This window comes from Chiloscyllium plagiosum, unplaced genomic scaffold (genome assembly GCF_037043375.1).
Source record: "Chiloscyllium plagiosum isolate Xiang-an unplaced genomic scaffold, Cpla_swu_hap1 HiC_scaffold_34, whole genome shotgun sequence".
Classification (NCBI taxonomy): Eukaryota; Metazoa; Chordata; class Chondrichthyes; order Orectolobiformes; family Hemiscylliidae; genus Chiloscyllium; species Chiloscyllium plagiosum.
Genome location: NW_028270172.1, coordinates 4,432,475 through 4,458,851, shown reverse-complemented (window position 1 = coordinate 4,458,851; position 26,377 = coordinate 4,432,475). Strand labels below are relative to the sequence as shown.

Below are 26,377 nucleotides of genomic sequence, written 5' to 3'. Positions count from 1 at the left end.
GATCCTCAGCCGTTCCTCATATGTTAGACCTACCATTCCAGGGATCATCCGTGTGAATCTCCGCTGGACACGCTCCAGTGCCAATATGTCCTTCCTGAGGTGTGGGGACCAAAACTGGACACAGTACTCCAAATGGGGCCTAACCAGAGCTTTATAAAGTCTCAGTAGCACGGCAGTGCTTTTATATTCCAACCCTCTTGAGATAATTGACAACATTGCATTCGCTTTCTTAATCACGGACTCAACCTGCATGTTTACCTTTAGAGAATCCTCGACTAGCACTCCCAGATCCCTCTGTACTTTGGCTTTACGAATTTTCTCACTGTTTAGAAAGTAGTGCATGCTTGTATTCTTTTTTCCACAGTGCAAGACCTCGCATTTGCTCACATTGAATTCCATCAGCCATTTTCTGGACCACTCTTCCAAACTGTCTAGATCCTTCTGCAGCCCCCCCACTTCCTCAGTACTACCTGCCTGTCCACCTAACTTTGTATCATCGGCAAACTTCACTAGAATGCCCCCAGTCCCTTCATCCAGATCATTAATATATAATGTGAACAGCTGCGGCCCCAACACTGAACCCTGCGGGACACCGCTTGTCACCGGCTGCCATTCCGAAAAAGAACCTTTTATCCTAACTCTCTGCCTTCTGTCAGACAGCCAATCCTCAATCCATACCAGTAGGTCACCTCGAACACCATGGGCCCTCACCTTGCTCAGCAGCCTCCTGTGTGGCACCTTATCAAAGGTCTTTTGGAAGTCTAGGTCGACCACATCCACTGGGTTTCCCCGGTCTAATCTACTTGTCACCTCTTCAAAGAACTCCAACAGGTTTGTCAGGCACGACCTCCCCTTACTAAATCCATGTTGACTTGTTCTAATCTGACCCTGCTCTTCCAAGAATTTAGAAATCTCATCCTTAATGATGGATTCTAGAATTTTACCAACAACCGAGGTTAGGCTAATTGGCCTATAATTTTCCACCTTTTGCCTTGATCCTTTCTTGAACAAGGGGGTTACAACAGTGATCTTCCAATCATCCGGGACTGTCCCTGACTCCAGTGACTTTTGAAACCAACGCCTCCACTATTTCCTCAGCCACCTCCCTCAGAACTCTAGGATGTACCCCATCGGGGCCAGGAGATTTATCAATTTTAAAACCTTTTAGCTTTTCTAGCACTTTCTCTTTTGCAATGGCAACCATTCTCAACTCAGCCCCCTGACTCCCTTTAATTGTTGGGATATTACTCATGTCTTCCACTGTGGAGACTGACGCAAAGTACTTGTTAAGTTCTCTAGCTATTTCCTTATCTCCCATCACTCGGCTTCCAGCATTAGTTTGAAGTGGCCCAATGTCTACTCTTGCCTGTCATTTGTTTCTTATGTATTGAAAGAAACTTTTACTATCATTTCTAATATTACTGGCTAGCCTACCTTCATATTTGATCCTCTCCTTCCTGATTTCTCTCTTTGTTATCCTCTGTTTGTTTTTGTAGCCTTCCCAATCTTCTGATTTCCCAGTGCTCTTGGCCACTTTATAGGATCTCTCTTTATCTTTGATACAATTCCTGACTTCCTTTGTCAGCCATGGCTGTCTAATCCCTCCCCGGATAATCTTTCTCCTCTTGGGGATGAACCTCTGTATAGTGTCCTCAATTTTACCCACAAACTCCTGCCATTTTTGCTCTACTGTCTTCCCCGCTAGGCTCTGCTTCCAGTCTATTTTCATCAGTTCCTCTCTCATGCCCTCATACTTACCTTTATTTAACTGTAACACCAATACATCCGATTTTGCCTTCTCTCCTTCAAACTGCAGACTGAACTCTACTATATTATGATCGCTGCTTCCTAAGTGTTCCCTTACTTTAAGATTTTTTTATAAAGTCTGGTTCATTACATAGCACTAGGTTCAGAATAGCCTGCTCCCTTGTGGGCTCCATGACAAGCTGTTCCAAAAAGCCATCCTGTAAGCATTCCATGAATTCCATTTCTTTGGATCCACTGGCAACATTATTTACCCAGTCCACCTGCATATTGAAGTCTCCCATGATCACCGTGACCTTGCCTTTCTGACATGCCTTCTCTATTTCCCGATACATGTTGCGCCCCTGGTCCTGACCACTGTTAGGAGGTCTGTACACAACTCCCACTATGGTTTTTTTGCCTTTGTGGTTCCTCAATTCCACCCACACAGAATACTACAGCCTCACATTCTGTCTCTTCAAAACCTGCCAATCCCCCATCTACAAGGCATAAGGCAGAAGTGTGATGGAATACTCCCCACTTGTCTGGATGGGTGCAGCTCCAACAACACTCAAGAAGCTCACTATCTTCTAGGATGAAGCAACCCATTTTAATGGCACCCCATTCAAAACCATCCACTCACTCCACCACCAAGCCTCAGTTGCAGCAATGTGTACCATCTGCAGATACTCACAAAGGTTCTTTAGTCAGCACCTTCCAAATCCCCCATTACTTACCTCCATATAGAAGGACTGGGGCAGCATTGTGCCCCATTACTTCCAATCACTCATCATCCTGATTTGGAAATATATTCACTGGGATCAAATTCCTGGAACTCCTTCTCTATCAGTATCATGGGGCTACTTACACCAAATGGACTGCAGAAATCAAGGAAAGCAGCACATTCGTAAGGGCAACTAACAATAGGGAATTAATGTTGGCCCAGCCAGCAATAAATGAAGAGAGAAACCTGCCTCCATTGTATTTTAAATCTTTCCTTAAATTAGGAATCCAAACCTATGGACACTATTAAAGATTCATATTTCAAACTGTGAGGTTTATCTTGGTGAAATAATTCTTGGTATAATGGAGCAATAATGATGAATCCTTGTTGATGGATCCTTTCATTCTGAATCTAATGAAAATAGACAGGCAGGTGCAGCAAGCAATTAGGAAAGCAAATGATATATTCACCCTCATAGCAAGAGGAATTTCGTTCAAAAGCTGGTTGTTTTACTGTTGTTTTATAGAGCCTTGATGAGACCAAACATGCCCTTTTGTTCTCGCTAACTTGCCATAGAGGGTGTACAGCAGCAGCTTATTGGGTCGTTACTGGGAATGACAGGACTTCTCTATCAGAGAGGTTGGTTTGACTGGATTTTTATTCACTAAAGTTTAGAAGAATGAAAGAGGATCCAATTGAATTGGATAAAATTCTAGCAGGGCTGGACAGACTTGATACAGGGAGGATGTCTTTCCTGATTGTGGAGTCTAGAATCAAGGGTCACAGACTCAGGATATGGGATAGATTATTTAGGACTGAGATGAGGGAATATTTCTTCACTCAGAACATGGTAAGCCTGCGGAAATCTGTGTCGCAAAAGGCTATGGATCACTGAATAGTCATAGAAATATATAGCCTGGACACAAACCCTTCGGTCCAACTCAAGAAAGAAATATATTCAAGAAAGAGACAGATACATTTCTAGATCTCAAAGGTATCAAGTGATATGGGAAGAAAGCATGAACAGGGCATTGAGATAAAGGATCAGCTATGATCATATTGAATGGTGGAGCAGTCTTGAGCAGATGAATGGCTGACTTTTACTCCTAGTTTCTCTGTTTCTAATAGAGATAAAGTGTACTGTGTGCCACACTGGTAACTGGGTGAGTCTTATGCTGCAATTATTAAAATAACAGGACTAGAAAAAGACAGGGCACTGCTCCAAGTAGCATCACTACACAGTAATGGCAATCATTGTGAATTCTACCTACATGATGTGGTGGTCTTTGATAGGAGTTTGTTCTCTGTATCTTGTGCTGTAATGCTCTCCCATAAACAGTTTGCTTATTTTAACTCATTGGTTCAGAAACATGATAAGTATTTGTGTTTACAATGACATATACTCAGCTGTTGAACCTGTAGTCAGGTGATTAACATCTCATGCACTTACATGTTAATACTGAACTGGGACAAGCTGGAAAACTGGGCCTGAATGTAGGGACAGATTCCTGTGCTTGCAATTCCTTCTGAAAAATGCTGATCAAATGAAAGCTATCCAGCTGTTTTAATAGCCTTTCTTAGGGGGGGACCATTGCTGAATAGAGGCAGGGATACCACCCACTGCACCACCTGACCTCCCCAGACAACCGTTTATCCAAATGTAATGTTAGAGGGAACATTGGCAGTGAAACAGCTGAAGATTGGCTGAGGATGTCCTACCATGATGATCTGGGCTAGATTCTAGCAACAGTTGAATTCTTCCTTAACGTCAGGTACAGGTCCACTTTGCCATGCTCCCAGAGCTCTTACTGATAGGAAGGGAAGACGGGAGTATGAGGATTAGACAAGGAAGTGAAGTTCAGATCAAAAATCAGTTACGATCCGATTGAGTGATGGAGCAGGCTGGAGAGGCCATGTGGCATAACCTTGTTTGTTTATATTGCTCTGATGTTAAGTTTATGCATTGTGACCAGTAGGAGTAGCATGGGTGACATTCCATGCATATTCATTGGCTTGTAACGCAAAGGCTGAATGCCCAGAGAACAGACCGACACTCAATCATTCCTTGTATCTTCTTGGCCACAGCCTTGTTCATTGTCTTCAGTCCTCACACTGCTCCCCACTACCCTGCAGACCACCCCCCCCCCCCCCCCCGCCCAACGCCCCACAGAATGTTGAAACTCAGAGATTCCTGACATCCACTATCCTCAGAGCAGCTGTGTGTGCAGATGCTTTGTGAGCAAAAGCTGCAACTGGAGATTTGGAATGAAATCTACACTCTGCCACTATGGATCTCAGAGAAGCCCCGAACTTATGACCGTGGTCAGTAAACAATTACCATTGAAAAAAAAAAATGAACAGGCAATTAAATTATTGTTCAACAGTATTCTCTGCACACTAGTAGCAACTGAGTGGTAGGTTACAGTGCCCTGTGTGCATCTATTCTTCCGAGTCCAATTTATTTGTTAAGATTATGAGAAAAACCAGACACTTGCAGAGCAAGCCGGGACTTGTTTGTGTGTCCCATGCCTCCAGTGCCTGAAAAATGGCTGGAACGAGAATGACTGAAGCAATCATCTCTCTGAATAGTGAAAAATAAGAGGGATGTACTCATTTATTTTCATTCTTGTAAAGAAGAGTCAAACATTAGGCAAAGAAGGATCTCCAGGTAAATTTGAAACAGAAAGCTATTCATATTACAGATGAGCTGATTTTATACAGCTATGGAGAGAACGAAAGACAAGTACAACAGAATACTGACAAGTGGGAAATGATGTGGAACAAGACTTGACTCTGTAATGTATTTCAAGTACTTACATCAGGTGCGTTCATTTTCTGTTCATCTCAGAATTTAAAATCTAGCAGAAAAGTGAAATGATAAGTGATGGCTCCTTCCGGGAAGATTCTCAGATTATTCATTTTTATAGCAAGGTTCTGAATACAATTAAACCGGTTCAAACAAAAGCATTTTGCCAATGTTCCGAGCTGTTGCAGAGATGTTTGGCAATGAATGATAGCTGCAAATTAGTGTTATATTTCTTCACATCCATTTAATAACTTATAGCTAAACAATAGGACAATAAAATGCTGTTCTCATTATTGCATTGAGAGATCTGTTTATTTGAGCATGTCTGAAACACATTTTCAGCATTCCATTATTGGGTTTGGCATGAAAAATCTGCCCATGGAAATTTCACAGCACAGGTCAAAAGAACAAAAGAAATGGGAGCAGGAGTAGACCATTCAGTCCCTCAAATCTGTTCCTTCAGTCAATGAGATCAAGGCTAATCTGCTGTTTTAATTCTACCTTCCTCTGTCTAATTCCCATCACTTGAGTGTTGTTGAAAAAAAATGGTAATACCCCCACCAAGCAGAGTCCACTTCCCAACTAATTCACACTGTGCTCTCACAAAACATTAAATGTTGGCTTCTGCCTTAAACTGGCATTTTCGCAAATTGTCATGACAAGTGCAAAATGAAAACTTTCAACAAAATGTATTTACTTTTCAGCAATACTCGTTCAGTCCGATGAAGTGACTATTTGCACCCCATTAACCCTCAATTCCCAGTGTCCAAAAATCTGTCAATCTCAAGTTTTCAATATTTCCAAAAACTGAGAAACCACAGTTCTGTGGAGTTGGAGAATTCCAACAGCTCTACAATCTCCATTTGATTCACAGCCCTCTGAGTCAGTAAATGTCCAGCTTCTCAAACCCTAATTACTATCCCTTTATCCTGAAACTATGATGCCTAATTTCTACACTCCTCAGTAAGGGGAATCTATATCATTTTAGCAGCTCTGTCAAACCTGCTGAGAATGTTACATGCTTCAGTAATATCACAACTCGTTCTTCTCAATTCCAGGAAATGTAGCCCCAATCTACACTATATCCTTTCATTTCAGGAGCCAGTCTAGTAAAGTTTTCAAAATTAATGTGTGTTTTAATTATGATTTAGTTTACAGTCACTGTTTTAAGTTTCGTGCCTCCACACTAATTTATCATATGTAAACAAACATTAGTTCAAAACTGTTTGGCATATCCATGTAAATGAATTTATCATAATTATTTAAATTATATTTATGTTGCTAAAATAAAATAAAAATGTTTCTTGATTAATTTGTTTTTTTTGTTTCTTCATTCATGGGTCACGGTTTTCCCCAAAAAGGTCAGGCATTATTGACCATCTCCATTTGCTCTTGAAATAACGGGCTGGGCACTTCAGTTGGCATTTATGAACCAACCACATTGTTGTGCGTCAGGAGTCACATGTAGTCCAGACCACAGAAGGATGGCAGATGACCTTCCCTGAAAGGAATTAGTCAAACAGATATACTTTTACAACAATCAATGGCCATTATCAGTCTGTGTAACATAAACATTCACTCTAAAGGTTAACTTTATATTTATGATTGCATTAACGAATTTAATATCCACAAGCTGTTTTGGTGGTCATTGAACCCATGTCCCCCAGATCATGAGACTGAGTGTCCGGATAACAAGTTCAGTCATATTGCATTGATACCATCATCTCCTCAAATATAAACATTCACCTAAAAGGTTGTTTGCCCTGTGGGTGGTTACAAACGAGAAGTGTTTATCCCAGCTCCACAACACTCCTGCAGTTGCAATCCCACATGTTCACCTCATCTCTCCAGAGCCTTACCTGATGTTCCTCTGTTGGGAAAGGCACTCAGCCAAATCTTCAGCACAGCCAGCAAGAGGGTGCACTCTGAAGACATGACAGGAGTCTGGCCCTTAAAGGCTCATGTTCAGATATAAACATGGAAGGCGCTGCCTAGAAATATGGTGTAAGCATGTTCCATTAAGGCATTGAAGGAAAATTTGGATAGCAAGGACATGGGGAGGAGGAAGGAAATTGGCATGGGGTAATAGAACCAGACTAAACAATAGAGCTGGTACAAGCAAGATGGGTCGAATGGCCTCCTTCTGCACTTTAATAATTCTGTGATTCTGTGACAATTAAAACCTGGTGGAGAGTGTCTTCGGTTTCTGTCTGATAGTTTTTGGCATGAAATGAACCATGTGAGATTTTCATGGCCTAAAGGAGTTTGTAGGAATGACTAATTAATTCACAATTTAAAAACCCATCTATTTATATTTGCACCTTTGAACGAATTACATCACCTTCCGTATTTGCATTAAAAAATGGATATTCCGTTAGCTAAGTACGCTGAGTGCACATTTATTCATTGACCACTCTGAGTTTATTTGTCTTCCCACATTTCATTTTGTTTTTTATGTGAAGAAACAGCAGGCCCTTGGCCCCATGCCATAACATCCCATTAGAGTACTAATCCCAGTCAATGCTCTTCCTCCAATCACTTCCTTTCCTTCCTGTTTGAGACAGAATCATCAGGACCATGGTGCCAATGGTATCCTGTTGATATTTGGCAATCCTGAAATAACTGGGAGGTGTGGAGGAAGTGAGGGATTTCTTTCTAGGGGTCTGGGGAGGTGCAGCAGTTTATGGGATAGTGCCGTTCAGTGGTCTACAACTGTACCCTGATGTTCTGTCTCTCTGAATTGGTCCATTTTCACTATAAATCTGCCACTTTGCGCAGTTCCATTATTGAACACAACTACTTTTATTTCAAGGGTGTGAGATCTCTGAAGTGGATGTCAAACAACCTGCCATGCTTTCAGTCAACGTTTGTCTTCCACAGAAAGTTGCACAGAATTCTGCTTTTGCAGCCAGTTAGAAGTCTGATCCACAGCAGGATAGTGCCAGGAGCATAGTATTTATATCATAAAAATAGCACAGAGTGTCACAGAGTTTCAAAGTGGAGAACCTAGCCCCTGGGGTCAAAGTCTTTAATGAAATCTCACTGTTCTCCTCCACATTGGATTCTGCTCCACGGTGAAAACCCACTGAAGGTTAAATATCTCAGGACAGAAATAAAAATATTTCTATCACAACCTCAGGATGTCCCAATACACCCCACCTACAATCAATGTTCTCTCAATTATAATGCAGGAAACTATCTGGTAGAGAGCCAGTTCCCCATAACAGTCACCTGATGTGGCCAGATACCGTCTTCTCCGAGATGTTGGTTAAATGATATATTTTAATCATTATGAAGTGTTGAGCCCCTCTGATCTTCTTTGAAATAGTTTCTGGATCTTTTACATCACTTGAGAGGGTAGATGGAGCATCAGATTGGTGCGTTAGTAAAAGCATAACATCTCTGACTGTGCAGATCTCCATCAATACTGATCTTCTGATTGTGTAGTATTCCCTCAGCACTGATCCTCTGATAGTGTAGCCCTCCCTCAGTACTGACCCAATGACTGTGCAGCACTCCCTTTATACTGACTCTCCAACAAGGCAGAACTCCCTCAGTACTGACTGTCTGACAGTACAACACTCCCTCAGTATTCTCTCTCCAACAGTGCAGTATTCCCTTAGTACTGACCCTCCAACAATTCAGTACTCCTTTGGTCCTGCACCGGACTGCCTACTTAGATTCCTTTGCATAAGTATCCAATTTTGAACACAAAGCTATTACCTCTGATTAAAGAGATGTGAATAAAACCCTCTGAGCTCTGGACAGAAGGTAAAGCATTGTAATAGAAGAAATCCTGAACTGCCCAGTGATTGAGTTGTTACCATTTAGCAAATATGTGCAAATGCTTACTTACAGATTCAACAATGCACAGAGCAAAGTATCAGGAATGACATGTTAGATTTTACCCAAATATCAGGTGATGTTTGGATAATAAAACTGATCAACCTGGGTCATTTCTTCCTGTTGTATCCAAGAGTCAGTCTCTGGCCAAAAGCAGTTCCTTTGCACTTATTTGTTGGCTTGACCTGAGCCTAGGCAGGGATCGAACCTTGTACTGTTGGCATTATTCTGATCCACACACTGATATCAGACTAACTTAGTTGGACAATAATCCCTCTTCATTCGTCAGTACAACATGCTCATAACATTGGATAATGTATTTGAACTAGTGTTAATTTACATATTGGCATTTGCAAATAGTAACATAGGGCACACCGCATATGCCTCATATCAAATGATGGGGAGATGGGTGGACCAGTAGAATGCCTGGAAGCAACACTGGGTCACCTCCTTAATGCAAACACTGAGCTGGTAATATTTCCCAGTGGGGGCTCTGTGTAGGAATTGCTTATCAGACAAACTTTGAGAGAAAATTTGAATAATTGATGGTCCAATTAAGGGCTATTATTTTTTATTCATTCATAGAATGTGGGCTTCATTGGCTATGCCAACATTTATTATCCAGAAAGTAGATCAGAGCCAATGACTCTGCTGTGGGTGGGAGTCACATCTCAGCTAGACTGGATAAAAATGGCAGATACCCTTCCCTAAAGGGTATGACTGATGCATCTGACTGAGTATGGCATCAAGGAGGCCCTGTAAAACTGAAATTAATGGCTATCATGGGGCAAACTCTCCAGTGATTAGAGTCAATCCCAGCACAGAGGAAGATGGTTGTGGTTGTTGGAGGTCAGTTATCTCAGCTCCAGGACACCTCTGCAGGAATTCCTTAGGATAGTATTCTAGGACCAACCATCTTCAGCTGCTTCATCAATTATCTTCCCATTATCATAAGGTCAGTATTGGGAATGTTCACCAATGATGGCACAATGTTCAGCACCATTTGCGGCTTCTCAGATGCTGATGCAGTCCATGTTCAAATGAAACAAGATCTAGGCAATATCCAGGCTTGGCTGACATGTTACAAGTAACATTCATACATCACAAATGCCAGGCAATGCTCATCTCTATAAGACACATTCGACCCACCACCTCTTAACATTCAATGGTGTTACTATCAACATCTTTGGATTTATCATCGACCAGATACTCAGCTGGACTCACCATATAAGCACAGTGGCTACAAGAGCAAATCAGAGGCTAGGAATCCTCAAGGAACTCAACTCCTGACTCTCCAAAGTCTGTACATCATCCACAAGGCACAAGTCAGGAGTGTGATGTAATACTCCCCACTTGCCCTGGATGGGTGTAGCTCTAACACGACTCGAGAAGCTAGATACCTTCCAGGACCAAGCAGCCTGTTTGGACTGGAGGGTGGCTAAGGTTGTGTCTTTACTTAAGAAAGGCTGTAAGGAGAAGCCGGAGAATTATAGACCTGTGAGTCTGACATCAGTGGTGGGTGAGGCATTGGAGTTGATTCTGAAAGATGAGATTTACATGCATTCGAAGAGGCAAGGTCTGATTTGGGATAGTTAGTATGGCTTTGTGCAAGGGGAATCATGTCCCAGAAACTTGATTGAGTTTTTTGAGAAGTGATCAAAAGGTTTGATGAGGCAGAGCGGTAGATGTTGTTTACATAGACTACAGTGAAGCCTTTAGTAAAGTTCCACATGATAGACTAATTGGTAAAAATGTGAGTTGATAATGTGTGGAGCTGGAAAAAGCACAGCAGGTCAAACTGCATCAGAGCAGCAGGGGGATTGATGTTTCAGGTCGGAACCTTTCATCAGGATTTGGGGGGGAAGGAGTGAAGGGGGCTGTGAAATAAACAGGGGGAGGTAGATGGGGTTAGGGGAAAGGTAGGTGTTGGATAGATGGAGGTTGGAGGTGATTGTGATTGATTAGTGGGAAGGGTGGAGCGGTTGATGGGAAAGATGAAAGACAGTAGGGTCAGGTCAAGGGAGAAGGATGGTGAGGGAGGACTGGACCTGGGATGAGATAGGAGGGTTGAGGAGATTTGGAAACTGGTGAATTCTATTTTAACACCCGTTGCCCACCTAATTAAAAAAGATACATCACATGGGATTCAGGGAGAGCTTACCAATTGGATAAAAAATTGGCTTACCAGTAGGAGGCAGACTGTGATGGTGGAGTATGGTTTATCAGACTGGAGACTATAAACAGCAGTGTTCCATAGGGATCAGTACTGGGTCCACTTTTGTTTGTCATTTTTATAAATGAATTGGATGAGAATTTTGAAAATATGGTTAGTAAGTTTGTGGATGACACCAAACTTGGTGGTATAGTGAACAATGAAGATTATCTAAGAGTACAAAGAGATCTTAATCAATTGGACCAAGGTGCTGAGGAGTGGCAGATAGAATTTAATTAAAATAAATGTGAAGTATTGCATTTTACTAATACAAACAAGGACAGGATTTATATAATTAATGCTAGCGCCCTAGGTAGTGTTGTAGAACAGAGATCTAGGGGTTCAGTTACATAATTCTTTGAATTTTGTGTTACAAGGAGACAGGGTGGTTATAAAGGCATTTAACCAACTTGTCTTCATAGCTCAGGTTTCTGAGTATAGGAGTTTGGACGTCATGTTGTAGTTGTACAAGACATTGGTGAGGCCTGGTGAGTTCCATGTACAGCTTTGGTCACCCTGTTATGGGAAGGATATTATTAAATTGGAGAGGACTTAGAAATGATTTACCAGGATTTTGCCAGGAAAGGAACGTTTGAGTTATAAACCTAGGCTGGATAGGCCGGGTCTTTTTGTACTGGAGTGTATGAGGTCGAGGGGTGACCTTAAAGACGTTTATAAAACAATGAGGGACATAGATAAGGTGAACAGCAAAGTTTCTTTTCCCTAGGGTGGCGGAGTTCAAAGTAAAGGGCATATTTTTAAAAGTGAGAGGATAAATATTTAAAAAGGAAATGAGGGACAACTTTTTCCAGAGGTATGTGGACAGAACTGCAAGAGGAAATGGTGGATGTGTTAACAGTTACAACATTTAAAAGACATTTAGATAAGTACATGAACAGGAAAGATTTGGAGGGAAATGGATCAAATGCAAGCAGGTGGGACAGGTTTGGTTTAGGCACATGGTCAGCATAGACTATTTGGACCAAAATATCTATTACTAGGTTGAATGACTCTCTAAGTAAGCATCTTCCAAACCAATGTCCATTTCCATCTAAGACGACAGCAGATACATGGGAGCACCACCCCCTGCAAGTTCTCCTCCAAGCCACTCCCCATCCTGACTTGGAAATATATTGCCATTCCTTCAGTATCACTGCATCAAAATCCAGGAATTATGTCCTGAATGGCATTGTGGGTCAACCTACAGCACACAGACTGCAGTGATTCAAGAAGGCAGCTCAGTGGGGGGTGGGGGGGTGTGTGTGCTGGGGAGAATGTATCAAAGAGTACAATAGGTGAATGGGGTGGGGATGGAGCTGATCGGTCAGGGGGAGGGTGGGGGAAGGTAGCAAAGAGTATTCTTGTGGAGAGAGGAGGAGAACTTCTTCAAGTAGGCTTCCTGCTCCTCAGATGCTGCCTGAACTGCTGTACTTTTCCAGCACCACTCTAATCTAAACTCTGGTTTCCAGCATCTGTAGTCCTCACATTTGCCTAGTTGATTTTAACCTTACTGCAAGTCCTCTTGCAAGGATGCCTACCTTGAAGACGTTCTCCTCCTCTCTCTACAAGAATACTCTTTGTTATCTTCCCCTACCCTCCTCTCTGACCTATCACCTCCATCCCCACCCCCATTCACCTATTGTACTCTTTGCTACCTCCTCCCCAGCCCCACCCCCCCTCCCATTTATCTCTCCACCCTGGAGTCTCCCTGTCTCCATTCCTTATGAAGGGCTTTTGCCTGAAATGTCAATTTTCCTGCTCCACAGATGCTGCCTGACCTGCTGTGCTTTTCCAGCACCACTCTGATCTAGACTCTGGTTTCCAGCATCTGCAGTCCTCACGTTTGCCTACTCATAATTGATTGTTAAACACCTTGGTTTTTATTCCCTTGCAGGATGTGGGCATTGCTGGTTGGGCCAGCATTTATTGCCCATCCTTAGTTGTCTTTGAGAAGGTGACAGTGAGGTGTCTTTTTGAACCACTGTGAAGGCTTTCATTGTTCTGTTGAGACGTTGTAGAAATTGATACAACTCAGTCTGAGTCATTTCAGAGTGCAGTTCAGAGTCACATTTGGCCAGACCAGGTAGGGAGTGCAGATTTCCTTCTCTGGAGGACACTAATGAGCCAGATAGACTTATCCCCCATCAACCACACCGCCCTGTGGCCCAACATTTCAACTTGCCTTCCCACTCTGCCGAGGACATGGAGGTCTGGGCCTCCTTCACCGCCGCACCCTCATCACCCGACACCTGGAGGAAGAACGCCTCATCTTCCGCCTCGGAACACTTCAACCCCAGGGCATCAATGTGGACTTCAACAGCTTCCTCATTTCCCCTTCCCCCACCTCACCCTAGTTCCAAACTTCCAGCTCAGCACTGTCCCCATGACTTGTTCTACCTGCCTATCTTCTTTTCCACTTATCCACTCCACCCTCCCCCTGACCTATCACCTCCATCCCCTTCCCCACTCACCTATTGTACTCTATGCTACTTTCTCCCCACCCCCACCCTCCTCTCATTTATCTCTCCACCCTTCAGGCTCTCTGCCTGTATTCCTGATGAAGGGCTTTTGCCCGAAACATCGATTTTACTACTCCTCAGATGCTGCCTGAACAGCTGTGCTCTTCCAGCACCACTAATCCAGACTTATCCCCCAATCAATCAAAAAAAATGTTATCGTCATCAGGTTCTTAATGCTTTTATTGAATTCAAATTCCATCATGTGCTACATTGGGACCCAGATCCCCTGGGTCATTAGCTGAGTTTCTAGGATGGATAGATAAGGAAAACCCCCATTAGACCATGGCTTCCTAGGCTGGAAGCTTTTCCTTATCCCAGTCTTGTTAACATCTTGTAAGGAGGATAAGCTGGCACTCAAGATTGAAGAAGTTTATGTATTTTAATGGGATCATGTCTTGTCCACAGTAAAGGCATCTGGATGGATATATGAATAGGGAGGGTTTAGAGAGATAAGAACCAAATGCTGGCAAATGGGACTAGATTAATTTAGGATCTCTGGTCAGCATGGATGATGGGTCCGTTTCTGTACATCTCTATGACTCTACCAATCTGTGTTCATTCTTTGCAATTCTTACAGTAATACTTGTTAATGTTTTTTTCACGTGGAATCCACAGTGAGAAACAGAGTGGATTTTCAGCAGCTGTAGAATTGTACCACAGAAAAAACCTACCAAGAGATAGGGAGATATGCAGGGAAATAATAATGGAAAATTACTCATTGGAGAGAGTTCACTTGCAAGTGGATATAAAATTCATATATATTTCTCAAAAAGGAATTAAAACATGGCAAACAATCAGGATGGTGTCACAGTGGCAAAGCTATTAATTCTGTTGACAGCAGTGGTTGGATGTAAGTGCCAATCATGGATTGTATTTGCCATTGAATTAAATGAACCGCCCCAGGCTGGAGAGCAATTAAGATTGTATGTTTTTTTCTCCTTTGCCGCTGTGCCTTTGGAACCTGTGTGGTTCTGAGCCTGATTCCCGAGAACCAGTACAATGCCTCTTCCAAGACTATGTTCAGATTGGACTGTAAAACTCCAGAGAAAAGCTGCAATGTTCTTGTGCAAAAATTCATAGCCATGGTGAGAACTTAGTGCAGTCGATTGTTTGAGCAAGTGTCAGCTCATTCTTAGATTGTTACTTAGATTTTGATCTGCAGTTGCAGTACAGATTATTTTATGTGGCAATTTGCTCCTGTGTTACTTAACATTCTCTGAGTATGCACGTCTCAAAACTTGAGAACCATTACAGAAGTTTTGTATCATTCCCGGCGCTGGTCACAAAAGTCACCATCAATTGATTCAAGATTATATTCTGTGAGAGACCATGTACTTCAAGGCAGATACTGAGATGAATACATTCCAGGTTTCATAGAATCCAAGATGCAGGGAACAGGAATTCAAACAAAAACACATATTTGTGATCAACCTTTTGAGATGCATTATGATATATTTTATAATGCTGTCACTTTAACGGGCTATTTTGTCCTTTTTTTAGAAAAGAGGCTGTATGGCAGAGGTACTGGGCTGTCTCTAAGAAAGTAAAGAATTTATGAGGTGTTGGGTTTCTTTAAGTTGGAACAAACTGAAGCAGCCTGGGTGTGGCCTGCTTTCATAAACCAGGCATTTCTGTTTTTATTTTCAGTTTTCAGATTTAGTTTAAGCAGAAATCTTTGAGGTCTCAAAAAAGTTGGAAGCTTTAGTGAATACCTCCTGGTTGCTACCCTCTCCAAATTTTCTCTTGATGTTTTTTCCTCCTTGGATTGGAGAACTGCATGTGAGAATGTGTGTCGAAATTAAGTTTTTTGCCAATGGGTGTGTTTATGGGATGTTACAATGTTGAAACAGTTAATTAGTAATAGTTACTGTATTGATTAAGGTTTCCAACAGTTAGGTTATTCTAAATTTCTCTTGTATTTTAACTATGCTGTTTAAATAAATTGTGTTTTGCTTAATGTCAAGTAGTTTGACCAGTTGCGTTGCATCTGAAACACAGCACTGCACATCCAACTTTAAAATAAGAAAAGGTAAGGGTTGACGCTATCTTCTTAAAATACTTTGAGGGGGATTGATCTGGTTGATAACACGTATCACTGGGTAAGGTCTGACCTAGAGGTAGGGAATGCTATGACAGCACAAGATGCTTCATTGTGTATTATGTCTTTTCATAAGACTGACAATTGAATTGAGCAATTTATAATTATTAGAAGTCATAAGTGCATAGTGCATGGGTTTAAAGAGAAATCAAAGAATAAGGCTGCATATTATCTCATTGTATTAAATTTAAGTGTTGTAAATACTATTAGACTCTCAAAACAAAGTGCATTCATTTTAATAAAACTAACTGAAGCAGGAATCCAATAGAGAAGACAAACTTGTGAGAAATGAGAAACTGATCCATCATGCAGGAGATGTGAATCAGTCCTTTCCAATGATTTAACTTGGCTTTTGAATATGAGTGATATTTGCTGTAATGACCCTCAGTGAGGAATAAGGGTCCATGAGAGTGTTCTTCTGCAGGGCTTCCACAAAGCGATTGGAGGCTGGGAGATGAAAATGAATTGGATGATCTTATTTGGAAGGAATAGGTCCACATGAACTCCTGTGCCTGTGGGTACCAGGTTTTGGTTTGTATGAGGGTGGGAGTGAACTAAGTTAAAATTAAAAGCAGCTGGCTCAACAGGTGACCAGCAGGTCACAATGTTCATCTAAGTGGTCTGGTATAACCCGAGGGACCTGGTGTGGCCCCAGTATGGGGTCCTGCGTGGACAGGGACAGTATTGCCTTGCTTCAGTTTAGAGTACATGAGTGGTGAAGTTTTAGCTCACTTGTATAAGAGCTTGTACCTGGACTACTGTGTGCAGTTGTGGTCTCCTTATGTTGAGAAAGATATTATTGTCTACAGGGACAGCAACAAAGCTTCACCAGATTTCTGGAATGGTGGGGCTTTCCTATGAAGAGAGATTGGCCTATATTCTCCAGTTTTTAAAACATACAAAATGCTTCAAGGGATCATAGAGTCCGTACAGGCCATTCGGTCCGTTGAGTGCACACTGACCTTCCAAACAGCATTCCACCTAGTCCCACCTCCCTATCCTATCCTTGCATTTTCATTGGCTAACCTACCTATTCTGCACATCTTTGGACCTTGGGAGGAAACCAGATCACCCAGAGGAAATTCCACACAGACATGGGGAGAATGGGCAAACTCCACACAGACATGGGGAGAATGGGCAAACTCACACAGACATGGGGAGAATGGGCAAACTCACACAGACATGGGGAGAATGGGCAAACTCCACACAGACATGGGGAGAATGGGCAAACTCCACACAGACATGGGGAGAATGGGCAAACTCCACACAGACATGGGGAGAATGGGCAAACTCCACACAGACATGGGGAGAATGGGCAAACTCCACACAGACATGGGGAGAATGGGCAAACTCACCACAGACATGGGGAGAATGGGCAAACTCCACACAGACATGGGGAGAATGGGCAAACTCCACACAGACATGGGGAGAATGGGCAAACTCCACACAGACATGGGGAGAATGGGCAAACTCCACACAGACATGGGGAGAATGGGCAAACTCACATAGACAGCCATCTGATGTGGAACTTAAACTCGGGTGCTTGGCTCCGTGAGGTAGCAGTCCTGATCGCTGAGCTACTGTACCAGATACACATAGTAGATGCAGGTATAGTGTTTTCCCCAGTTGGGGAGTCTAAAATCAGGGGGATAAAGTAAAAATAATGGGCATGCTACTTAGGGCTGACATGAGGAGAATTTTTTTAACTCAGAGGGTGGTGACGTGGGTTTCTCTACTAGGCTGTGGAACTCAGATTTTGAATATGTTTTAAATAGAGACTAATAGAATTTTGGTTGCCAGTGGAGTATAGGGTTATGGGGATGGGGTGAGTAAAATATAGTGAAGTGTTCAGTTAGCCATGACTCCTCTATATAGTGGGGCAGGTTCAATAAACTGAATGGCCTCCTGCTGTTCTGATGTTTTTCGTTCCACTGCTTGACACTATGGAATGGTCATGTTAATCAATTTTGCATTTAAATGAGTAATTTATTGTTGTGGATATGTTTTGTCCCCGAAATATAAGTTTGTCATTGTGGCAAAACCAATCTTTCTGAATGCTGCTCATTGTCCATTAGTGACAGTAGATTCGAGAGTGGAGTGCTGAAAAAGCACAGCAGGTAAGGCAGCGTCCAAGGAGCAGGAGCAGGACAGTCGACACTTCAGGCAAAAGCAGTTTATCAGAAATGCCCGAAACATCGACTCTCCTGCTTCTCGCATGCTGCCTGACCTGCTGTACTTTTCTAGCACCACACTCTTGGTTCTGATCTCCAGCATCTGCAATCCTCACTTTCTCTTCAGTAAGAGTACACTAGGCATGGAATAAATTAGGTCTTGTCCCACATTTCCTCAAAATCGCCTGCCCCTTACCTTAAATCTATGCCCCCTTTGTCATTGATTCCTCCATCCAGGGGAAAGGTTTCTTGCTGTCTACCCTATCTATGCCCCTCATTATTGTATACACCTCAATCATGTCACTTCCCAATCTCCACTGAACTGAGGAAATCAACATCAGTTTGTTCAAGCTCTCCTCGTAAGTAAACTCTCCAGTCCAGGCAACATCCTGGTATATCTTTTCCACAGCGTCTCCAACACAGTCACATCCCTCTTGTAATTTGGATTCCAGAACTGCACACAATATTCTTGTTGTGGGCTAAATAACATTTTAAACAGTTCCAGCATAACCTACCTCCTCTTAACCTCAGTGCCTTAGCTAATAAAGGCAAGTATCCCAAATACCTTTTTAACTACATTTTCCACCTCCCTGACAAAGAGACCAATGGACATGCACACCAACATCCCTCTGAACCTCAGTGCTTCCCAAGGTCTCTACATTCATCATGTATTCCCTCACCTTGTTTGTCCTGCCTGAGTGCATTACCTCACATTTATCTGATTGAATTGGTCGCTGATCAACCCATTTATATCTGCTTGTAGTTTAAGGCTATTCTCCTCACTATTTACCAACCCACTATTTCTTATCTTATCCATGAACTTATTGATACACCCTTGTACATTCAAGTCTAAATCATTTACATAAACCAAAAACAGCAAGGGCTCTATCATCGACCCTGCGGAATTGCATTGGGCACAGACTTTCCTTTATTTTACCTGCTATTGATCTCTCATGCTCCCTTTTTGCTCTCCAAATTTCCTGCTTTCTTGTTCCACAATTTTCTTTGTTGGAAGATGCTGGCTCTGTCCTTTCTCTATTTCCTTCTTGAACTCATCCCCTATCCTGAGACAGACTCGCAAATCTTTTAGGGTGGTTCGCATGTGGAATGAACTTCCTGAGAAAATGGTGGATATGGATACAATTACAATGTTTGAAAAACATTTGGATGGATACACGAATGGGAAAGGTTTGGAGGGTTATGAGTCAGGAGCAGGCAGGTGGGACTGGTTTAATTTGGAATTATGTTCGACATCACTGGTTGGATCGAATGGTCTGTTTCCGTGCCGTATGACTCTTTGACTCTAACGTATCTGATCCCAGTTAACTCGAGATAAATCATATCTGATCTTTTAAAATCAGCCTCCCCTGACTTTAGAATGGTCAAGCCCATCTTTGTCCTTTGCTATAACCATCTTGAATCTGATGGCGTTCTGAGCGCAAGGTGTCACATTATGATTCCAAGCTATATTCCATTCTGCTTGACAGTTACAGAAAGCAATGGATACATGTACATTGTGGGCAAAACAAAAATCCAAAAGGCAGCTCTTGCAACAATGGAGTACTAAAGGTTGAGCCCAGACTTTTGGGTTTTAGCCTTGGACTGGGATTTGAGTCCTCAAACGTTTGCTTCAGAGATGGTCACAGTTGACATTGGTAACAGTTCCTACACATTGTCCTTCATTAGATGGGCAACTTGTACAATTGCATCTGGATATCAGGAGCCAATGTTGAAATGACCATTTAAATTGTGACAGCTCTATATTAGACATTTGACTCCCAGGTCTAATTTTCCAAACCACTTACCTCATCTCTAAGCTTTGCATATTAATCAGTAAAAATTGTTCCACGTGCCCTGAACATGCCAAGGTACTGTGTTATTTCTTGCAAAGAACTTCTTTCAGACTTAGTTCTGTGCAAAGTTTGAAGCAGTTGCACAAGTTGGTAAAGTTCAGGTCTAAAACCAATGTTTTCCCAATCATTGAGAAATGGGTAAAGCATAAGCCTTACGAATTGGGTGCGAGTTTGTCCTTTACTCTGACTGTCAACTGGGGACATATATTCAAAGTTTAACATTGATTGCTATCTTCATTATTTCATACAGTAGTGGGCACCGGGTACATTTACTGTTTCCTCAGATTATTACTTTGATTGCTGTGCGTCTTTCCAAACAGACTGCACTCCCCATTCAGTGGAAGAACCATTGAACTGAGCAATTGGATCAATGGATCAGTTACGTGATGCATACTCCTGTTTTTCAGTTTTAGTCTTTTGTTTTGGTGAGTATCACAATTGATTTGTTTTTGACTGGTACAATGGAACTGAGAGAAATGTATTTTTAACACTTCACTGCCTGTAAGCGCACATTCAAGAAGTCCAAGGTTATTGCAAGTGGAAGCCATTCCCTGGTGAATTAAAGTCTCTTGTCATCATATTATACATAGTGTTGAAGATGTTTGGGTTTTTTGTTCCTATTGGCTGCAGAAAAGCTTTGAATGGTCATACTAATAGCACCCCACTACAACAACAACAAAAACTTGCATTTGTATAATGCCTTTAACACAGTAAAGGTGGAAAAGTAGAAAAAGAGCAAGAATAGGCCATTCAGTCCTTTCAGCCTGCTGCACCATCCATGGCTGATCACCCACTTCAGCTCCCTCTTCCTGCCTTCTTCACATACCCTTTCATCTTTTTAGCCTTAAACTTCTTTTTGAAAACATTCAATGTTTCAGTTTCATTCATAACATCCAAAGCATCTACAGGGGAAAAATTATCAAACCTGATTAAAGACATTCTAACTTTGAGTCAAGGATGATGTGAGAACAAATCTATTCACACAAGTCGTTAGGGCATGGAATTCTCTGCCTGGAAATGTGTAGTGGCAGCTTCAATTGAGGCATTAGATGGTAAGTTGGCTAGTAATGGTGTGCAGGGCTGGGGGGATATGACAGGAGATTGGCATCAGATAACCGAGCTGGTGCAGACACAATGACCTAAGTGTCCTCCTCTATACCATAACAATTCAGTGATTCTCAGAGGGAGAGAGGAACAGGATGGCAAAGATTTAATGAATCAACACCATGTCTGATAAATTTAAACTTGAACAATATTCCATCTCTACTGAAGACACAGACAACCTGTCAGATTCCCTTATTCTCTGCCTTTGCCTCCAACCACACATCAGCAGTGAAGGAGTGATGAGCTTCCTCTCTACCCCATTCCCATTATGCCCTGCTCACACCTCAATATGCATTAAACATCTTGACCTCACTTCTCTCATAACAATCACACCTTGAGCAAAGGTCATATTAGGAGAAAGTGAGGACTGCAGATGTAGGAGATCAGAGTCGAGTGTGAAATGCTAGAAACGCACTGCAGGTCAGACAGCATCTGAGGAGCAAGAAAGGAAAGATCATATTAGTCCTCCCAGTCTCTATTTGCAAAACATTACATCCAATTCCAGCCTGGTAAATTTTGCCACCGGTCCTTTATAACAATTTGTCCTGTCCAGGCACACGGAGACCACATTGACAAAGGAAAGTAATAAGCCATTCAGCTCCTCAATCTGGCTCTGCCATTCATGGGAACGTCATGGCTGACCTGATTTCTAGTCCCAACTCCATTTCTCAGTCTGATGTGCATAACTCTAAAATCTCTTGATCAAAAATCAATATCACAAAAATCAGTTGGTTTCAGAGGTAACTCAATCAATATCACTCAGAATGAGGTTAAAAAGCATTCTGGTCTCCACCAATAAGAAACCATTCCCTCTATTTCCCAGAGATGTTCTTTGTCAATTCAACACTGAGTAGAAACTTAGCTCTGGTCTAGTGTTACACAAATCTCTCTATTGTCCCACAATTCTGAGACTTATTTTCCTGTTCCTCTCCTTCTCTCAAAATCACAGAATTGGTACATGATTACAACTCCTTTTTTCAAATATTGCACATTAATTGAAGAAATAACTTCCATCCATTAATAAAGGACAGCGTATTCGATAATTGCCAAGACTGTGGACTAAAGAGTTTAATCAGAGCAAGGCAGCAATTTATTGTCATAGATGAATCAAATGTAGTATTACAGATAGCATTTTACTTAAGTAGATATTTGCAACAATAATGAATCAGCATTGTCATGCCGTGTGTGTTATCTTTTATCATTGAATATCCCCTCAGGAAGCTTTGTGTCAATTTCAAGCCAATTAAAAATATGGAAATAGTTTTAGACTTAACCCCTTTCTCTTAGATCTTTTGCAAATATGAAATGAGAGTTTGTTATGGATTATTCCAGAAAGTATCTCTGCTTGGTATGCCTCAGAACCAGACTGAGAGAAAAGGTTTTGAGTTTGATCCTGTCTCAGCTGCTACAGACTGAATAAATCAAAGTATCGTGTGGTAAAGATCAGAAAATCAGCAGTCAGCGTTATCCAGCAACTCCTAATCACACATGAAAAGGGAAGAAGAAAGACCAGTTTTTATAGAGCAGCATTTATGACTTCAGGGCAGCCCACAGCATTTTACAACCAATTTTGCACACAGTAAGCTCCCACAAAGATGTGCTAGTGATTAGACCATTGTTTCTTCTATAAAGTGATATTGTTTGAGTGGTAAATGTTGGTCTGGACACTGGGGAAGACTACTCTGTTGTTCATTCAGATGGGGCCATGAGACCTTGTACATCCACATGATAGGCTCGATAGGACCATGCTTAATGTTATTCCAACCGAGACGGGAGGAGTACATGGTCTTCCTCTCACTCTATCAACTCTCAATACTCCATTGGTCAACACATGAATGGAATTGTTTTTCCCAGTTCCTAATATATCCAAGTATTCATTTTATTCTGCATTGAACTTAAAAAAAAATCAGTCAATCAGATTTTTTAATGAACAAAAAAATTAACATAAAAGAGGCTAATAAGTAGGACAAATGGATTTTTGACATGTATTGCTAAAGTAATGGAATATTAAATTAGGTATGTGTTGCTGCAAATGTACAAACCATGAGTGAGATCACATCTGGAGTACTGAAGACTTGGTCCTCTCACTTAGAGTCACAGAGATGTACAGCACAGAAACAGACCCTTCAGTCCAACTCGTCCAGACTGACCAGATATTCCAATTCAATCTAGTCTCACCTGCCAGCACCCAATCCATATCCCTCCAAACCATTTCTATTCATTTACCCATCCAGATGCCTTTTAAATGTTGCAATTGTGCCAGCCTCCACCACATCCTCTGGCAGCTCATTCCATACATGTACCGCCCTCTGAGTGAAAAGGTTGCCCCTTAGGTCTCTTTTATATCTTTCCCCTCTCACCCTAAACCTATCCCCTCTAGTTCTGGAATCCCCAACCTCAGAGAAAAGACTTTGCCTATTTACCCTATTCATGCCCCTCATTATTTTGTAAACCTCTTTAAGGTCACCCCCTCAGCCTCCGAAACTCCAGGGAAAACAGCCCCAGCCCATTCAGCCTCTCCCTATAGCTCAAATCCTCCAACTCTGGCAACATCCTTTTAAATGTTTTCTGGACCCTTTCGAGTTTCACAACATCTTTCCGATAGGAAGGAGACCAAAATTGCATGCAATATTCCAACAGCAGTCTAACCAATGTCCTGTATAGCTGCAACATGACCTCCCATGCCTGTACTCAATACGCTGTTCAATAAACGAAAGCATACTAAACACCATCTTCACTATCCTATCTACCTGCGACTCCACTTTCAAGGAGCTATGAACCTGCACTCCAAGGTCTCTTTGTTCAGCAACACTCCCTGGGACCTTACCATTAAGTGTATAAGTCCTGCTAAGATTTGCTTTCCCAAAATGCCGCACCTCCCATTTATCTAAATTAAACTCCACCTGCCACTTCTCAGCCCATTAGCCCATCTGGTCAAGATCCTGTTGTATTCTGAGGTAACCTTCTTCACTGTCCACTACACCTCCAATTTTGGTGTCATCTGCAAACTTACTAAGTATACCTCTTATGTTCACATCAAAATCATTTACATAAACGATAAAAAGTAGTGGAGCCAGCACTGGTCTATAGTCCCCTGACTTGTCCTTACCACCTTTCTTAAACAGGGGCACCACGTTAACCAACCTCCAGTCTTCTGGCACCTCACCTGTGACTATCAATGATACAAATATCTCAGTAAGAGGCCCAGCAATCATTTCCCTAGCATCCCACAGAGTTCTAAGTACACCTGATCAGGTCTTTGGGATTTATCCACTTTTATGTGTTTCAAGACATCCAGCACTTCCTCCTTGGTAATATGGACACTTATCAAGATGTCACCATCTTTTTCCCTACATTCTATATCTTCCATGTCCTATTCCATAGTAAGTACTGATGCAAAATACTCATTTAGTTTCTGCCCTATCTCCTACGATTCCACACAAAGTCCACCTTGCTGCTCTTTGAGGGGCCCTATTCTCTCCCTGGTTACCTTTTTGTCCTTAATGTATTTGTAAAAACCATTTGGATTGTTCTTAACTCTATTTGCCAAAGCTATCTCATGTCCCCTTTTTGCCCTCCTGATTTCCCTCTTAAGTATACTCCTACTACCTTTATACTTGTCTAGGCATTCACTCGATCTATCCTGTCTATACCCGACATATGCTTCCTTCTTTTTCTTAACCAAACCCTCAACTTTTTTCCCTGTACGTACCAGCCTTTCCTTTTACCCTGACAGGAATATACTTTCCTCTGGACTCTTGTTATCTCATTTCTGAAGGCTTCAATTTTCTAGCCATCCCTTTACTTGCAAATAACTGCGCCCAATCAGCTTTTGAAAGTTCTTGCCTAATACCGTCAAAATTGGTCTTCCTCCAGTTTAGAACTTCAACTTTTAGATCTGGTCTATCCTTTTCTAGCACTATTTTAAAACTAATAGAATTATAGTCGCTGGCCCCAAAGTGCTCCCCCACTGACACTTCAGTCACCTGCCCTGCCTTATTTCCCAAGAGTAGGTCAAGTTTTGCACCTTCTCTCACTTGAGTAAGGATTGAATTGAAGGCAGTTCAGAGAGGGTTCACAAGATTGACTCCAAAGATGAAAGGCTTATCCTATAGGAGAGGTTGAGCAGTTTAAGTCAGTACTTGCTAGAATTCAGAAGAATGTGAGGAAGTTTGATTAAGAAAGATAAGGTGATAAAGGAAAGTAACAAAGAAAATGCTGAGAGGATGTTTCCCCTTGTGGGGCAATCTGGAATGAGAGGTCACAGGTTTAGCAGAAAGGGTGGCAGATTTAAAACAGAGATGTGGAACTGTTACTTCCCTTCAAAGATCATGAATTTGTGGAATTCACTATGGCAGAGTGCAGTGGATGCTGGGACAGTTTGGAGAGTTAGCGGGAATGGGCAGGAAAGTGGAGTGGAGCCCGAGAGGAGCTCAGCCAAGGTTGTATCAAATTGTGGAGCAGGCTTGAGGGGTTGAATCGCCTCCACCTGCTACTCGTTCTCATGTTCTCATTCCATGGATATGAGAGACAGGTTAATGCACATAGTTGGTAATGTGAAACTATAAATGTTTGTCTCTCTAAATAGTACAAAGGAATCCCGGCAAAGGAAAAGAGGAAAAACAGATTCCTCTGCACAATTTCTCTTTGTGAAAAGCCACTAATAGTTCGTTCTTGAAGGCGAAAAGCATTAATTCTGTGATAGTCGGCTTTCTTTCAACATCCTGGTGAATGAATTTGGAGCTCAGTGATCACAGGCAGATGTCTCTGTTTTGCAAATCTGGAAAACTCCCTCAGAAGGTCTTCTTAATAGCAGCTGAGATAGTGCTCCGCACCAAGATGATCAAGAATGCAACACTGCCCAAACAGATCAGTCATAAAGCGCAGGAAGATTGTGTGAAGTCAGGTTATTTCCCAGAAGAGCCTTTCTTTCAAAAAACGCTGCAAAGGCCTCTTGCTGTCCCTTTCTTAAAGAAAAGCAATCCAGGTGTCTCCACAGAACTTAGTTCAAGTTTTCCTAAATCTTTCACAACTTAAATCTTCAAACAGTAAAAAAAAAAGAAACCAAAAGATAGTAAATCTTTAACATTGAACTGGAGCTGTCAGACTGGATGTTACGCTTTAGTCACTGGATTGGGATGTAAATTCACAACCTGCTGTCTCACACAATCAAAGTGGCTGGAATAAAATATGTTAGATATGGCTACCCACTGATCCCATTACCCAACTGGAGAACTGTGTGAGAGAAAGCAGAGCAGGTCAGAAAACCGTGAAGTGGCTGTACTTCTGGACCATTATTCAAAC

The 26,377-nt window shown here is 41.9% G+C and overlaps 1 protein-coding gene across 3 annotated transcripts in view; it reads left to right on the top strand.

Moving 5' to 3' along the window:
• LOC122564562 (cadherin-12-like) overlaps positions 1 to 26,377 on the top strand; it is a 623,768-nt gene that overhangs the window by 272,853 nt on the left and 324,538 nt on the right. The window contains exon 1 of one of the 3 annotated variants that reach the window (XM_087978475.1): positions 5,198 to 5,289. The exons of the other annotated variants lie outside the window; for them this stretch is intronic. The gene's annotated coding sequence lies outside the window, so the exon portion shown is untranslated. Of the gene's footprint in view, positions 1 to 5,197; positions 5,290 to 26,377 lie in introns of those variants that run through there. 3 annotated transcript variants of the gene reach the window in all.